The sequence below is a fragment of the Rattus rattus genome, chromosome 3, assembly GCF_011064425.1.
Source record: "Rattus rattus isolate New Zealand chromosome 3, Rrattus_CSIRO_v1, whole genome shotgun sequence".
NCBI classification, from domain to species: Eukaryota; Metazoa; Chordata; class Mammalia; order Rodentia; family Muridae; genus Rattus; species Rattus rattus.
This window is the reverse complement of record NC_046156.1, coordinates 78,112,775-78,131,238: the sequence shown is the minus strand read 5'-3', so window position 1 is coordinate 78,131,238 and position 18,464 is coordinate 78,112,775. Positions and strand designations below refer to the sequence as shown.

Below are 18,464 nucleotides of genomic sequence, written 5' to 3'. Positions count from 1 at the left end.
CAGGCTCAGTATCTCCATGTGCTAAGAGTCTTAGCTATGGTCATCCTTGTAGATTAGTGGGAATTTCCATTGTCCTAAGTTTCAAGCTCATTCTATGCCCCCTAATCCAGTTTTGTCTCCTAGTACTTTCTTTGTCCTCTGCACACCTTATCCCTCCTGTTTCCGTCTCCAGCCCTCCCCCTCCTACCTCTGTTTCTCTTGGTGTCTAATCTATTTCCCCTTCTCAGCAAGATTCAAGCATCCCTCCTTGGTTCTCCTTGTTACTTAGTGTCTTTGGGTCTGCATTAGGTAGCAAGTTTATTCTGTACTTTATGACTAATATCCACTTATGAGAACAAAATGTTCCAGAAGCTTTGGTTTTGTGACTTACTCTTGTTTTGAAGAGGTGGATGCTGCAATGTGTGCTCAACCACACCAGGTTGATGGGCATAAGGTGAAACCAGAGACCTGTTTCTAGAGACGATTCTGTAAAGCCTGGTGCCCATTTAATGGTGAAGAAAATGTTTGTTGGTGGTATTAAAGAGGATGTGGTAGAATATAATCTGAGAGACTACTTTGAAAAGGATGGCAACATTGAAACCATAGCATTATGGATGACAGAGTGGGGAAAAAAGAGAGGATTTGCTTTTGCAATTTGATGATCATGAAATAGTTAATAAAATTGTTGTTCAGAAATACCACACAATTAATAGGCATAATTGTAAAGTGCAAAAGGCCATTTCTAAACAAGAGATGCAGTCTGCTATATCACAGAGAGGTCATGGAGGAAATCTTTAGAGATGGTGGAGGAAACTTTGGTCATGGAGGAAACCTTAGTGGAAGAGGAGGCTATGGTGGTGGAGGTGGTGGCAGCAGAGGCAGTTATGGAGGTGGTGATGGTGGATATAATAGATTTGGAAGTGATGGTGGCAACTTTGGTGGCAGTCCTGGTTACAGTAGTAAAGGAGGTTATGGAGGTGGTGGACCAGGATATGGAAACCAAGGTGGTGGATATGGTGGTGAAGGAGGATATGATGGTTACACTGAAGGAGGAAATTTTGGTGGAGATAACTATGGTGGTGGTGGTAAGTATAATGACTTTGGAAATTATAGTGGTCAGCAACAATCAAATTATGGACTTATGATGGAGGGTAGTTTTGGTGGCAGTAGCTCAAGCAGTCCCTATGGTGGTGGCTATGGATCTGGAGGTGGAAGTGGTGGATACGGTAGCAGAGGGTTTTCAAATGAAACAGAAACAGCTGTAATTCTTAGAAAGAGAAAGAATGAGGAATTGTTAGGAAAGCTGTAGGCTACTTTGAGACAGTCATCCTAAATGCATTAGAGGAACTGTAAAAATCTACCACAGAAGGAACGATGATCCACAGTCAGAAAAGTCGCTGTGGCTTAAACAGAAAAACCTTCTTGTTCAGGACCATCACAGCGACAGTTTGCAAAAACTGCAGCCTTTGATTAGTGCAATGTAGTGTCAATTGGATGTACATTCCTGAGGTCTTGTACCTGTTGTAGTTTTGTCATTATTTCATTACATCAAGTATACTGCCCAGTAAATTGTGGTAGTGATACCAGGAATAAAAAATTAAGGAATTTTTAACTTTTCAAAAAACTAAGTGAGTACAAAAAATGTCTTTCTGGGTCTGGGTTACTTTTCTAGTTCAATCCATTTGTCTGCAAATTTCATGATGTCACTGTTTTTAATGTCTGAGTAATACTCCATTGTGTAAATGTACCACTTTTTTTATCCATTCTTCAGTCGAGGGACAACTAGTTTATTTCCAGTTTCTGTCTATTATGAACAAATCTTCTGTGAACGTAGTTGAGCAAGTATTCTTGTGGTAGGATGGAACATTCTGTGGGTATTTGCCCAAGTGTGGTATAGCTGGGTCTTAAGATAGATCTATTCTCAATGTCCTAAGAGACCAGTAAATTGATTTCCAAAGTGGTTGTACAACTTTGCACTCCCACCAGCAATGGAGGAGTGTTCCCATTGCTCCACATCCTTGCCAAAAACTCATTTGAGTTTTTAATCTTAGCCATTCATTAGATGTAAGGAATCTCATAATCATTTTGATTTGTAAGTGCTACTTAGCCAGTAGAAATTTCTCTATTGAGAATTATTGTTTTAGCTCTGTACCCCATTTTTAATTGGGTTGTTTGTTTTGTTAATGTCTAGTTTCTTGAGTTCTTGAGTTCTTTTTACATTTTGGTTATAAGCCCTATGTCAGATATGGAGTTGGTGAAAATTTTTCCCATTCTATAGGCTGCCATCTTGTCCTTTTGACAGTTCCGTTGCCTTACAGTAGCTGTTTGGGTTCATGAGGTCCCATACATTACTTGTTGATTTTAATGCCTGAGCTAAATTTTTCATAAATGTTACTTCTCAGTATTTTTGAGTTAGGCCAGTAGAGTAATCATTCATATCAGTCATTCTCCAACAGATTTTTATGCACTATAATCTATGTACCCTAGAAAATGTCAGTATATTATTTGAGGATCCTACCCTTCTCTCATCCATTTCTGACTTTATATCACTCAACAGTTCTGATAAGCACCCAGCTTCCACTAAGAATTCTGGCAATACAATTATAAGTGTTTACAAGGATGAATATTATGGAAGATGAAAAGGGAGATGATTTAATTAAAATTCAACAAAAGATGCATTATCACATTTGTAATAATAACTGCACTAACTTATTATGTGTGTTTTTCCTTCAGAAACTGAACATTTCATTTCAGGATCTGGGGGACCCTTACCAAGTTGAAAATTTTAACAGGATCCTTAGAAGACTGATTCGAGTTGAAACCCTTTGGTTGGTGGATAATTCACTCATTGATTTAAGTGCCATAAGATTGCCAAGGTACTAGTGACCGTTCTGAATTTAATATTTGCTCCTTGGATATATGTAGCTATAGTATACAGAGACTATACCATGATTTACAAAGGTCTTAGGAATGATCATTTGTGCTTAAGCAAAAAGTAAAACAGAAAAGTTTTATGTCAAAATGTCATATTTCAGAATGAAAAAAGTCTGTTTTCTTCCTAATTGATAGGTTTCATTTTTTTCTTTTTTTTTTCTTTTTTTTTTATTAACTTGAGCATTTCTTATTTACATTTCGAATGTTATTCCCTTTCCTGGTTTCCGGGCAAACATCCCCCTAATCCCTCCCCCTCACCTTCTTTATGGGTGTTCCCTTCTCCATCCTCCCCCCATTGCTGCCCTCCGCCCAACAATCACGTTCACTGGGGGTTCAGTCTTAGCAGGACCAAGGGCTTCCCCTTCCACTGGTGCTCTTACTAGGATATTCATTGCTACCTATGAGGTCAGAGTCCAGGGTCAGTCCATATATAGTGTTTAGGTAGTGGCTTAGTCCCTGGAAGCTCTGGTTGCTTGGCATTATTGTTCATAAGGGGTCTCGAGCCCCTTCAAGCTCTTCCAGTCCTTTCTCTGATTCCTTCAACGGGGGTCCTATTCTCAGTTCAGTGGTTTGCTGCTGGCATTCGCCTATGTATTTGCTGTATTCAGGCTGTGTCTCTCAGGAGAGATCTACATCCGGCTCCAGTCGGCCTGCACTTCTTTGCTTCATCCATCTTGTCAAATTGGGTGGCTGTATATGTATGAGCCACATGTGGGGCAGGCTCTGAATGGGTGTTCCTACTGTGTCTGTTTTAATCTTTGCCTCTCTATTCCCTGCCAAGGGTATTCTTGTTCCCCTTTTAAAAAAGGAGTGAAGCATTCACATTTTGATCATCCATCTTGAGTTTCATGTGTTCTAGGCATCTAGGGTAATTCAAGCATTTGGGCTAATAGCCACTTATCAATGAGTGCATACCATGTGTGTTTTTCTGTGATTGGGTTAGCTCACTCAGGATGATATTTTCCAGTTCCAACCATTTGTCTATGAATTTCATAAAGGCATTGTTTTTGATAGCTCAGTAATATTCAATTGTGTAGATGTACCACATTTTCTGTATCCATTCCTCTGTTGAAGGGCATCTGGGTTCTTTCCAGCTTCTGGCTATTATAAATAAGGCTGCTATGAACATAGTGGAAAACGTGTCTTTTTTATATGTTGGGGCATCTTTTGGGTATATATGCCCAAGAGAGGTATAGCTGGATCCTCAGGTAGTTCAATGTCCAATTTTCTGAGGAACCTCCAGACTGATTTCCAGAATGGTTGTACTAGTCTGCAATCCCTAAAAATGGAGGTGTTCCTTTTCTCCACATCCTCGCCAGCATTTGTTGTCACCTGAGTTTTTGATCTTAGCCATTCTCACTGGTGTGAGGTGAAATCTCAGGGTTGTTTTGATTTGCATTTCCCTTATGACTAAAGATGTTGAACATTTCTTTAGGTGTTTCTCAGCCATTTGGCATTCCTCAGCTGTGAATTCTTTGTTTAGCTCTGAACCCCATTTTTAAGAGGGTTATTTGTCTCCCTGCGGTCTAATTTCTTGAGTTCTTTGTATATTTTGGATATAAGCCCTCTGTCTGTTGTAGGCTGGTAAAGATCTTTTCCCAATCTGTTGGTTGCCATTTTGTCCTAACCACAGTGTCCTTTGCCTTACAGAAGCTTTGCAGTTTTATGAGATCCCATTTGTCGATTCTTGATCTTAGAGCATAAGCCATTGGTGTTTTGTTCAGGAAATTTTTTCCAGTGCCCATGTGTTCGAGATGCTGCCCTAGTTTTTCTTCTATTAGTTTGCGTGTATCTGGTTTGATGTGGAGGTCCTTGATCCACTTAGACTTAAGCTTTGTACAGGGTGATATGCATGGATCAATTTGCATTCTTCTACATATTGACCTCCAGTTGAACCAGCACCATTTGCTGAAAATGCTATCTTTCTTCCATTGGATGGTTGTGTCTCTTTTGTCAAAAATCAAGTGGCCATAGGTGTGTGGGTTCATTTCTGGGTCTTCAATTCTGTTCCATTGGTCTATCTGTCTGTCTCTGTACCAATACCATGCAGTTTTTATCACTATTGCTCTGTAATACTGCTTGAGTTCAGGGATAGTGATTCCCCCTGAAGTCCTTTTATTGTTGAGGATAGTTTTAGCTATCCTGGGTTTTTGTTATTCCAGATGAATTTGCAAATTGTTCTGTCTAACTCTTTGAAGAATTGGATTGGTATTTTGATGGGGATTGCATTGAATCTGTAGATCACTTTTTGGTAAAATGGCCATTTTTACTATATTAATCCTGCCAATCCATGAGCATGGGAGATCTTTCCATCTTCTGAGGTCTTCTTCAATTTCTTTCTTCAGAGTCTTGAAGTTCTTATTGTACAGATCTTTTTACTTGCTTGGTTAAAGTCACACCAAGGTACTTTATATTATTTGGGTCTATTATGAAGGGTGTCATTTCCCTAATTTCTTTCTCGGCTTGTTTCTCTTTTTTGTAGAGGAAGGCTACTGCTTTATTTGAGTTAATTTTATACCCGGCCACTTTGCTGAATTTGTTTATCAGCTTTAGTAGTTCTCTGGTGGAACTTTTGGGATCACTTAAATATACTATCATATCATCTGCAAATAGTGATATTTTGACTTCTTCTTTTCCAATCGGTATCCCCTTGATCTCCTTTTGTTGTGTGATTGCTCTGGCTAGAACTTCAAGAACTATATTGAATAAGTAGGGAGAGAGTGGGCAGCCTTGTCTAGTCCCTGATTTTAGTGGGATTGCTTCAAGTTTCTATCCATTTAGTTTAATGTTAGCAACTAGTTTGCTGTATATGGCTTTTACTATGTTTAGGTATGGGCCTTGAATTCCTATTCTTTCCAGGACTTTTATCATCAAGGGGTGTTGAATTTTGTCAAATGCTTTCTCAGCATTAATGATGACCATGTGGTTTTGTTCTTTCAGTTTTTTTATATAATGGATCTCGTTGATGGTTTTCCGTATATTAAACCATTCCTGCATGCCTGGGATGAAGCCTACTTGATCATGGTGGATGATTGTTTTGATGTGCTCTTGGATTCAGTTTGCCAGAATTTTATTGAGTATTTTTGTGTCAATATTCATAAGGGAAATTGGTCTGAAGTTCTCTTTCTTTGTTGGGTCTTTGTGTGGTTTGGGTATAAAGTAATTGTGGCTTCATAGAAGGAATTCGTAGTGCTCCATCTGTTTCAATTTTGTGGAATAGTTTGGATAATATTGGTATGAGGTCTTCTATGAAGGTCTGATAGAATTCTGCACTAAACCCGTCTGGACCTGGGCTCTTTCTGGTTGGGAGACCTTTAATGACTGCTTCTATTTCCTTAGGAGTTATGGGGTTGTTTAACTGGTTTATCTGTTCTTGATTTAACTTTGGTACCTGGTATCTGTCTAGGAAATTGTCCATTTCCTGCAGATTTTCAAGTTTTGTTGAATATAGGCTTTTATAGTAAGATCTGATGATTTTTTGAATTTCCTCTGAATCTGTAGTTATGTCTCCCTTTTCATTTCTTATTTTGTTAATTTGGACACACTCTCTGTGTCGTCTGGTTATTCTGGCTAAGGGTTTATCTATCTTGTTGATTTTCTCAAAGAACCAACTTTTGGTTCTGTTGATTCTTTCTATGGTCCTTTTTGTTTCTACTTGGTTGATTTCAGCCCTGAGTTTGATTATTTCCTGCCTTCTACTCCTCCTGGGTGTATTTGTTTCTTTTTTTTCTAGAGCTTTTAGGTGTGCTGTCAAGCTGCTGACATATGCTCTCTCCTGTTGATGGTTTCATTTTTTAAACTAAATTTTGGCATAGTAATTTGGAATCATGGAATCTGTAAGGAGTAACTCTTGTCGTTTTACTTGTGTTGTGAACTGGAAAACACATCTCTATTACATATATTATGGTTATAAGGCATTAATTTTTACTTAGCTTCATTTATTAAACACATGATATTCTATAAAGTAGTTAACAAGTATTATCTTCAAGGTTACATAACATAGACATTAAGGTTGTTATCCTGGGAACAGAAACAGATAAAATATTTAACAAAAATTTTTTTGCATGGACCTTTTCATCACTGAAAAGATGCCCTCCAATTGTAAATGACATTCTGAGTTTCTGGTCAGTGTTGTGTAAGACCAATTCCACCAGGCAGAACTGTTGGGTGGAATGAGCTTCTGAAAGCCATGAAAGGCTGGACGAAGTCTTCAGGAGTTGAACAGAATAGTGTTGTGAGCAGGTATGTTGTCACCTTGACATACCTGTGAAGAGGGAATTTCAACTGAATAACTGCCTTAATCACATTGCTCTGTTGCCATGTCTTCCGGGTAATTTCTTGATTACTATTTGATGTGTGAGACTCCATCCCAGTGAGAGCATTCCCATGCCTATGCAGGTTGGCCTGGCTATATAAGAACATAAACCTGAGGGTAATCCAGAAAATATCCTTCCTCAATGGGTTCTGTTCCAAGTCCTTGTCTTGTCTTTCCCAGGTGATAGTCTGTAACCTGTAAGCAAAGTAAAGCCTTTCCTCCCCAAGTTGCTTTTGTCATGGTGTCTATCATGGCAAGAGAAAGCAAATGAAAACTATAAAGAAGGAAACAGACTCTACATAAAAGGAAAGTAAATCTCAGAGCAATTAAGATGTGTTTCTGATCTTGGGTTGACAAGGCTACAGAAACATACCAGCATCACTGTACAGGAGAGAAGAAACAGCTGGGGAGATGTAAAATAGGCCAGAATATGCAAAGTGTTGATGTATCTATCACCACCTTCGGGCATTTTCAAAGTCTGTGTGAAATGTACATAGCATTTTAATACACTGCCATTCAGGTTTTAGAAATGAGTTTAAAAGAACACAGTTTTAAAGAAAATGATATTAACACACATGCATTCATACACACATACACCCACAAATCATGCATCACTCAACACCAACTTTTTAGTAACCTTGGTGATTTAATTGACTAAGATAGAAGGGATACATAGGTGTATTTTGCCAATACTAGTAGAAATTTACAGGCAACAAAAGCAATTGGATGGTCATGGAGATTCAGAGCATATTTATAACACTGAATTAATGTATATATATATAATGTAGAATATATATTCTATCATATATGCATGTATGTATATATGAAAAGGTCTAATTTTGATGCTTTGTAAATGCATTTTCTTCATCCTTATTCCTTTAAGAGAGGACACATAATATAAAGTTTTACAAGTGTAATTCATATTTTACATCTTCAAAATTGTTATACCGAAGAAGAAAAATCTGATGCACACAACACATCCATAGTTACCTCTTATTTATCAGGCAAGCTATGCTACTGTCCTCTAAACTTTTGCCTGTCTCTGTCATATCTCGTTGCCTGAAGCAATTTGGGAGGGAGTTATTCTAGGTGATGTTGTGATGAGTCAGGATGAGAGAACAGAGGGTGAAGATGTGACTGACCACTGTGGGGGGAACGGACCTTGGCAGAGAATGGAAAGAGAACAGAGCAGCAAAAAGTGCTGGCTGAGTGTGCAATTAAAAATCGCCAAGGTCCTCAAGTGGTAAAAAGCAGACATCAAAAGTTATTAAAGATATCAATAGGCTGTATAAAGTTTATATGGAAATAAACTGGCAGAAGAATGAGGATATTAGATATGCAAAAGGAACAATGAATTCTGAGGGCTTCATTTGGTTTTGTGCTTTCCATTTTCGTTGTTGCCCCTTATTTACCAATAACAGTTCTCATATCAAAGTCAGTGTACTGATTCTTTCTTGTGGAATTAAATGCAACTTATCCATAAAGAATTTATTTTTCCTTAAGGCAGTATGCTAGAAATAAACTTTGAATTATTTCCTCCATCATCACAGTCTCAAATAATTATGATTTTAAGGCAAAAATATAGGGAAACAATACATAGCAGAAAATGCATGGAATTTAAGTGCCTAACATACTTTTATTTGATCAAGCATACACTGTATATTTCTTTTATACGTAAATCAAGGTTTACATCTGATTTAAAATGGTATTTTCTCACTATAGAGTTTTTAAGTACACAAAAGCAAGAAGAACAACAACTTCATTACTTAGGGGCAACATTCTACACAACTTTTTGTTGGGAAATGGAATGAAACTAGTCACCTTTGCAAGATGTATGGGACATTCAAGACCTATTAAACACATAGGGAGAGAAGGCGGAGGCCTATGTATAGCAGGCTTATGATCTACTCATCCATTTTTCTCCAGTGGTGAACAGGGCTCATGAGTTGTAACTTCCTTTGTGATAGTTCTCACTGTCACTTTCTGGCAAGGTAATGATCTTAGAGGGGACGTGGCATTGAACTGGAAGGAGTGGGGGTAGGGGAGGCTGAAGTTCAGATACATTGTATGAGGGAAGAATAAAGAATTTTTTAAAAGGCAAATGGTATAATTTATATTGTCTCCAGCTGCAGAGTTTTAAATATGAGCAAAAACTATCTCACGTCTTTCAAACAACTACCAAACATACCTCAGATACAACATTTGTCACTGGCTGAAAACCACATTGAGACACTGGATGGCCTTTCCCGTTTTCGGTGCACACCACTGGAAACCCTCACCTTGAAGAGGAACCCCTGTGAATTTCACCAAAACTACAGGAAGCAGTAAGGTTCAAATGTCTGGTTTTCCTTTTGTTGACCAGTGAACTTTAGCCACATTGCATGCTGTTTCTTTCTTGTTTACATTTACTTAGCAAAGGTTTGCTCTTCATTTCATGTGTATATGTGTATGCCTGAGTGCATATACATACACTATCTGCATGTAGGTACTTGTGGCATGTGCATGCATGCCTGCGTGCCTCTGTGTGTGTGTGTGTGTGTGTGTGTGTGTGTGTGTGTGTGTGTGTATACACATACATCATTTGGGATGGAATGTATCTTGTCAGATCTTAGTGTGTATACACTTGTTTTCTGTTTCCAGTTCCTCAGACAGAACATACTTTTCTGTGATCTACAGCCCAAGGCTTTACTATTTTTGGCCAAAGAGTTGTTTTTCTTTCAATTTGTTTAATTATGTATTAATACTTCCTATATTTCTGCTTTTATACTGTTTAGTATTTTGAGAATTCTTGTTTATTTTTCTGTTCTCGAAGGGTGTTGGCTCCTTCCATGGTCTTCGTGGATGTATCTAATTTTGCCATCAGTGTTTTGAATTCCTGCAATTATCTTTTTCAATGCTTGCTTAGTTATCATATCTTTCTTTAGTCTGTGTTAGTCACACTTTTCCTTTTCCTTTAGTTATGACAGGTATTGTTATAGGACACATAAATGTAGATTGCCAACTATTGTTTTTCAGAAATAAAAAAATAACATTCGTTATTTTGGAACCTTTAAAATCTCAAGAGTGGTGCTGTTCAAATGGTTTTTCCTTTATCAATGATTACTGATTCCCTCTTGGAGCTTGAAATATTCTTTGTTCTGTCTACTATAAGTTGATGCAGATAAGTATTTCATGGTCTTGTTTATTATTCCCAAGGTTTCCTGTGTCTGGATGGCCATTTCTTTTTCTAGATGTGGGAAATATTGTTATGATTTATTGAATATACATTTTTGTGTTGCTGTCTTATATGTTTCCTCCTCCTTCCATGGTCAGTTTTGTCTTCTAATGTTATCATTTCCCTCTTTCATGCTTGTTTCTTCTAATTGTTTTGTCGTTACTACCATTCTAACTTATCTACCTGTTTATTAAACCCTGATATTCTATATTCTACTTAATCCATCCCTTTGGCAAGGTTTTCCACTAAGGTTTTTATTTGACCTACTGTAATTTTCATTTTGAAAATATACATTGACTACTTTTGGCATTTTAAAATCTCAATTCAATTTTGTTTTCATATTCTAAATTGACCTCCTCCTTTCATTCAGTCATTCTCTTTGAACTAATTAAGGGATATAATTAAGTCCCTTTTCTTAGAATAAAAAATAATGGGTACTAATGTTTTACTTGCATGTATGTATATGTACTGTGTACATGTTTATGCCTACAGAGGCCAGAATATGATGTCAGATCTCTTGGAACTGGAGTTATAGGGAATTGTAGGCATCTTGCCATGGTTGCTTAAAATTGAAATCTGATCTTTCATAATAATACCAGATACCTTTAACCATTGATCAATGTCTCTAGCTCCCTCATTTTTCATTTAGTTGAACATTCTTATAACCATTCTTTTAAGTTTTTGTCTGGGATTTCCTCTAACTTACTGTCACTAGAATTCATTATGGGATTGGTAATTTTCAAAGAAATCTTGTCTTGATTTTGGACAGGGTCCTTCCATTTTTGTGCTGGGATTAATTATTTTGTTCTGATCTTGTTGGTTACATTAATTTAATCAACCATTTTCTTTAAGTCCAAATATGGGACTAGGTTATTGTTGGATTTTGTTGTTACACCTTCCCATTGCATTGGAGGTGCAGCTCAATGACTAAATTCTCAGCCCATGTGTAAAGAAAAGTGAGCACCACCTCTAACCAAGTGAAGGCGTAGAATCCTAACTACAGAAGCAACCACGCTGTAGGAGAAACTCTTGCAGCTCAATGTTCTCAGCTTGCCAGGCCTTTCCTGCCTTTCTGTTAAGTGTTCACATTCTAACTGCTCCTCTGCGTTTTAATTCAGGTCATGTCAAATACGACTATATCATTCTTTTAGTCTCTTGATCTTAATAAACAGGGAAGGAGTTTTGGGGTTTGGACATGTGGTTGCGCTAAGTTTGTGTACACATCCTTGGAAGACAATTTGATCACAGTCTAGCTTAAGATTTGATTGGGGTAGCAGACTGTGATGCTGAACAGGTGACACTGGGTAATTTTCCAGTGTCTGATTCACATGGCATATCGTGCAATCATTGAATTTCCTGTTTTTAATGTCATCGTCTTCAAGGATTTTCCTTTTCCATTAATTTGTGTCCAGAGTGGAAGCCCTATTAAAGGTTTTTTCCCTCTTCTCTACTGATTTGTTCAGAAGTCTAACTTATAACCTGATAATTCCTTTATACATTGAACACACTATATTTCTATATTTGATCTAATCGCTAACAATCAGTTGATGATGTGAGCCTTCCTTGCCTTTCCAATGCCTTGTCTCCCCTTTGAAGTAACAGATCATAGTAATTTCAACTTTATAGGGTTATAGTCAAGAATTGTTTTTCCTCACTCACTGTCTTCATTTGATCTCTGTAATGGGACTTTCTAATACATACAAAGAAATTCTATTTTGCTTCCAAATTTGATATATTTTCTCTTGTATGTTTAAAAGATACCATGTCCTTAGCTTTTCTCTAAATATGTATTTCTAAATGTTATAATAAGATTGTCTTATACATTTTTTACTCTCTGGTTTTAGTTTTATGATGATCCATGAGTACCACATACAAGCAAGTAATTGATTAAGTCAACTGCAGTGATTGAAAGAACTTAAAATCTGCCAAGAAGAAATGATTTTATTGTTTTGTCACTGCTGGGAACATTGTTGAAATTTAAATAGCCTTGGATTGCATACTAAGCAAATGCTCACTAAGATAGATGATAGATAGATCAATAGATAAAAGAAGATAGATTGCAGATAGATGGTTAGATAATAGATAGATAGATGATAGATAGATGATAGATAGATAGATAGATAGATAGATAGATAGATAGATAGATAGATGGATAGATAGATAGTGTAAATAAAAATAGATAAATGTCTCCAGCAAATTCTGTGTCATTGATATTCTTATGAGACTTGAAAAGATAAGAGCAAGTAAATGAATTCTAATCTTACATTTTTCCCATATGACTACAGATTAACTTATCTCTCAGCTAATTCTTTTTTAATAAGGGTCAAATCATCTCTAGGGACAGTCTATTCCCATTCTATGATGGGAACCCTTTGCAGACATCAAGCTTCAATAACAGATGTGGTTCTTCCTATCTTTCCTTCTCAAAATTGCCAATTTTTCCATGATTGCCAAACAGCTTTATGTAATGTTCTATTGTTCAACTCCTGCTCTACAGTGACAAACTGTCAAAATTTGAATTCTAATCTGTGTTGTTATTACATGAATCTTATTATCATTATTGCAATTGTCTCCCTTATGACTGTAGTCAGAAGGCAAACTTTCAAATTGCTTTTACAAAGCAGTAAAAACTGGCAGCATAGTGACTTTAATATTGAGCTAATATTTAATCATAATGTTTTAAAGCTTAAAATAATATTTTCTTTATTGAGAGGAGGCTTAGGCAGATATTTCAACATCATTCATAAGATGTCACATTCTTAGTCATAAGGATAACTTAATACTATAATATTTTAGTTTTGTTAATATGGGGGATTTTATAAAACATCTTGGTGCCAACTTAAGTCACTTGACTTCTTCCAGAATCCACATTACAGTGAAAACATTAAGATGGTCTGAAACCTGATATGCCCTGCTATTTCACTAAAATTCTGTCTTCAGAATAAATGATATGGAAAAAGTCAGATGAGAATAAGTCTCTCCTGTTTTTCTGGTATTAACTCTATTGAATTGGGCCTGAAATGGATGTATACTGACTTTTAAGCTACAAAAGGCATGTTTTGTTAACTTGGGTACTTGAGGGGTGCTTTGAAGAGAGAGAGAGAGATGAGGTGGTTTTATCATATAAAGAAAGGACTTAAACTTCCTTTCATGCTGAGCAGATAAGACAAAGGTTGAGGTCCACCTAAATTTAAGTTCAGTTACCAATCCAGTAATCCCCACTTTGAAGATAATACACTATTTATTTTGTCACTAGGTGCTCATATCAAGGTTTTGGGCCGAACTCTAGAACTCCTTGACTCCCTGTTTGTAATTATTTTATATGGAGCTTCTCTGGGATAATGTTACCTAGCCTAGAATTATGACTCTTTCCTTTTTTTCTCCCCATGTTCAGATAAGACAGCTTGATTCTAAAGAGAAAGGACTGACATGGGGGTAACCCCACTTCCAGGATGTGCTCATTTAGCTCAAGCTAATCTCTGCCATCTTTTAGAAGCCCTTGTCATATTATTTTCATCACAGCTTCGTGATATTGAAAATTTTGTTGGTGATGAAATCTTATGACCTAAGTCTGAACACTGATCTCTGAGGACTTAAATTTTAATTCTTCTCTGTCTAGTACTGAGGTCCTGAATAAAAAAACTTAAACTAGGGAATCAGAATCAGGGTAATAGATCTGCTGTGAAGGCTAAGTGAAATAATGTGCAGAATGTATTTTTGCTGCTCAGAAAAGCTGGCACTGGACAACAGAAATTCTTAAGCAGGTCAGCAGCACCATTAGCTAACAGGTTTAGGATCTTCCATTTCATTGTGGAGACCATAGATTCCCCTTGCTTGAAGTCTAAGAATTCCCAAATATAGATGACCTGTCCACTTGAAGGAAGATACTGCCTTGTAACAGTTCTCTGCATATGATCACTGTTTTAATATACTGATCAGAAGGATCTCTTTTGACCTTGGAGTTGACTTCCTATATTTGAAATATGACCCCCAGAAGAACTTTCTGTCAAGACAACATAGCTTGCAAACTATATTTCTCATCCTGCTTTTATTCCACTCAGCTCTCACTAAATAACACTGCCTTCCCGCAAACCCTTACTGAACTTTTAACTTTATAACAGGCACATTTGCCCTCATAGACCCATTTGTTTTCTTATAGTATATTGGTTGAATCCACTCACTGATTCTTTTTCCTAAAGTGCTTTATGAAAACTGGACTGGTGCTCTCTTATAAAAAGAGATTGAATTCTGTCTCATATCTCTGATCAATGTTTATACCTGCTGAAAGGTCAATTAAATCCAAGAGAGGAAAGACTATGCCCAGGTCATTAACTCAAAGAATGAACAATGGCTTGCTTGTTTTAACCCCTCTTCAAGATATAGAGAACAGAATAAATTGATAGCCATCTACCCTTCCTTATTTGAATATGACAAACATATTTATTAATAAAATTCCTTGCTCAATATACTTATTTAATTTTTATTTTATTTTTTAGAGTGTTCTTGTGTTTGCCAAACTTAAAGATTCTGGATGGGATCTTGAAGTTACCAGAAGATTGTTCCCCTCCAGAAAATATTTTTTCCAAATTATGTATTTTATCATAACCAACTCTGCAGAGAAAGAAAGCAGTTACTGTTGCTGACGAAAAGCTAAAAATTAAAGGAATTCTTCATTATATACTATGTGAATATATTTGCATAATACATACAGGGGTAATATATACATATTCAGTATTTATTCTGTCTTGAAATCATGGTAGGAGAATCTCTAATAGACCATTTCATGGACAGGGATATAACCTAGCTATGAAGTTATGAAGCTATAAAGAAGTTCATGCTCTATGATCAATTTCCCAACACTCTACAAATAAAAGTTAGTTTGATTAACTGTTGGCTGTGTTTTTTTTGCACTTGCTCGCCTCAGCCCCCGTAGAGCAAAATCTAACACAAACAATATAGGAAAGTGTGAGTGTGGTAGCAATGTCTCTGAAAACCTTGTCTTCCTAAATCACAATACCATGTGTTGTATTGATCTCTGCTCCAAGTTTCGATGTCACAGGATGGATTGCATTTCTTGTCACATATCCACCTGCTCTCTCTGCCACAGGCATTTATTTCCCTTTCTCCTGAAGTCAGACCTTTCTTTGACCAGTAAGATTGTGTTACAGAGCACCTATAGGCAGAAATTTGAGGACCAAGTTTGCATTTTGTTACATATTTTAAAAGCCATATCACTCCAGTGAGTTAATAGAAAAATAACAGTTGCTTCCAGGGCCTGGCATGACTGTGGTTAGCGATAGAGCCACCATCATTCCTAGGGAAGATTTAGATGGACCAAGAAGAATTTCATGGTATTTTACCATAGACTTACCTCTCCCACCTAACAGCTCCATAAATTTAGGGGCCGAAACACATCCTTACTAAGGATGTTTCCTTCCACCCCAAACAGCACAGTGAGCATTCAAAATCTTAAGTGAACACATGTAACCACTACAGGGAACCATTAGTATCTGCCATAACTAAAAGATAGGTTGCAATTTTAGGTGTTTCCATAAAATTAATTTTAAAAGCTTCTTTGGCTTAATAATATTGGAAATTTTAAAACTGTTGTAAGAACACTGGAAATTGACCATGTTGGGGGAACAGGGAAATACTATTTTGCTGGTTGCACTAGTTGAAATTGGGTTTTCTGTAACATAAAGGGAAAACATTATAACTGGCAAGGAAATCATGGGTTTTATACATGGAAAATGAGAGGTGCAGGATTGTTGTACTTATCTCTTAGAAACAATGGCTAGAATCTAGCCTTAGATTTTTTCAATACCTACTTTAATTATTGTTATTCAATGCTTCAACATCCCTTTGAGCCTACCGCCTACCAGAGGTATGGGGGAAAAAAGGTTAATAGAAAACCAGGGTTGTGGACCTGTTTAGAAATAGTTCTTTGGGGTTATTTCAAATCTTCATTATCAGCAGTCCAGTCCATTGAGTAAACACCAAACATAAATCAGTAAGTGGCTTGATCCAGAAGAAACTATGAGGCTCCAACTATCTGCACAACTGTGGCAAGAGGTAGGCAGAATACCATCAGGAGTTCTTTGGTGCACTTCTCTTTATGAAGTCACAGTTACCTAAGATGAACTAAGGAAGCAAGGCAGCAAAGACCAGCCTCAGCAATGCTTGATGAAGATCAGCAAACAGTTGCAAGGCAAACCAATGCAAGAGTGTCATCTACTGTCTGCTGGGTTATATTTATACTCTTTCCCAGACATCATGTGTCTTCTCGAGCATAACTCCAGCAAAACATCACATGCTCTTTTACCAGGCAGCTTCTTGAAAAAAGCACATGTCTGTTCTCAGCAAAACATCCTCTCATGAGACAGTTTCTAGAGAAACATCACATGACCCAATTGAGTCTCAAAGGGAACCAGAAATTTCCACTTCAAGACTCACAGTTTGAGATGTCAGTATGTACATCACAAGATCTCTAAGAAAAATCCTATGCTTGGTGTACTGGCTGTTTTTAATGTGTCAACATGACACAAGCTGGAGTTATCACAGAGAAAGGAGCCTCCCTTGAAAAATTGCATCTATGAGATATAGCTGTAAGGCATTTTTCTCAATTAGTGATCAAGGATGGGGGAGAGCCTTTTGTGAGAGGTATCATCCATGGACTGCTAGTCTTGGGTTCTATAAGAAAGCAAGCTGAGGAAGCCAGGGGAAGCAAGCCAGTAAGTCATATTCCTCCATGGCCTCTTCATCAGCTCCTGCTTCCTGACCTGCTTGAGTTCCAGTACTGACTTCCTTTTGTGATGAACAGCAACCTGGGAGTGTAAGCTGAATAAACCCTTTCCTCCCCAATTTGCTTCTTGGTCATGATGTTTTTGTGCAGGAATAGAAACCCTGACTAAGATACTTGGCTTGTACTTATATTTTCTAATCATAAAAAAAAAACCAATATTCTATGGGCAGGATAGTCAAAGTTGCTTGGCTTAAGTAGCTATTGCCTGTGCTGTAGAGAAGGTGAATGGAGAAATTACATGAACTGACTACAACAGGCCTACAGTTTGGACTCTCTGCCCACCAACTCTAGCAGTTACCATTCTTTATACAACAATTATACCATTTCAATTGTATTTACTAAAATGGCTTTTCTTGTATCTTCTAAAATGCAGAGAGACCTGACTCACTCTTAGGTTTTAGCATTACCTTTAGTCATACTATGCCAAGCAATACACAGCAACTTTTCAAATTAGCACTAAATCTGTAATTATGTAAATTTATAAACAGTTAACAAAAGCAGCTGACTTCTGGATGAAGAACAACAGTTCTCTTTGAAACTTTTAGGTACGTCATAATGCTGAAATATTTAGTGTTTCTACAACAATAGGGATATCTTAATAGCACATGTCTTCTTATATATAATTTTGTGTCCCAATTATATTTCCCCCAAAGGGTTCATATGTTGAGGTTTTGTCTTTTACTGTCTACTGTAATGCTAAGTGTAGGTCCCCAAGACCTGAAGTCTGCACATAACCCCTAGAACCCTGCCCCCAATTTAATTCTGATTGGTGAATAAAAATGTCAACAGCCAATAGCTGGGCAAAAGAGACAGCTGGGGTTGAGGTTTGTGGGCTTTGGGAGAGAGGACCATGAGGAGAAGGTGGAGGAGGAGTAAGAAGAGGAGGGAGAGGAGGATGAAGAGGAGGAGGAGAAAGAAGCCACACACCATGGGGTAAAAAATGAACATACAGGAGAGGAGAAGGGAAGGTGCCATGGAATAAGGGTCAAGACAATTTGGCTCTAGGGCTTCCCGATTGGAACTAAGAGTGGCCAAGATGAGGCATAGTAAGTAATAATTTAAGGTTATTGATAGGAAAGTCAATTCTGCCAAGGACATATTAAAAAATATAAACGCTATATGTGTCTGGGAACATGAATGATCTAAGGTGAGAAGAAGCCATGGGCCAGGATTTTAAGTATTTTCTACTGCATGACTGTCCTGACAGTTTAGTTCAAAAG

At 37.2% G+C, this 18,464-nt stretch overlaps 1 long non-coding RNA gene and 1 pseudogene across 1 annotated transcript; both read left to right on the top strand.

The window, feature by feature from the left end:
* The first annotated feature begins 328 nt into the window (after positions 1–328).
* On the top strand, positions 329–1,463 carry LOC116895832 (annotated as a pseudogene).
* Positions 1,464–2,730: 1,267 nt separating this feature from the next.
* LOC116895453 lies at positions 2,731–15,053 on the top strand. The gene is made up of 3 exons (XR_004387277.1): positions 2,731–2,855; positions 9,355–9,552; positions 14,939–15,053. It is a non-coding gene; the product is annotated as an uncharacterized LOC116895453 (long non-coding RNA).
* The last annotated feature ends 3,411 nt before the right edge of the window (positions 15,054–18,464 follow it).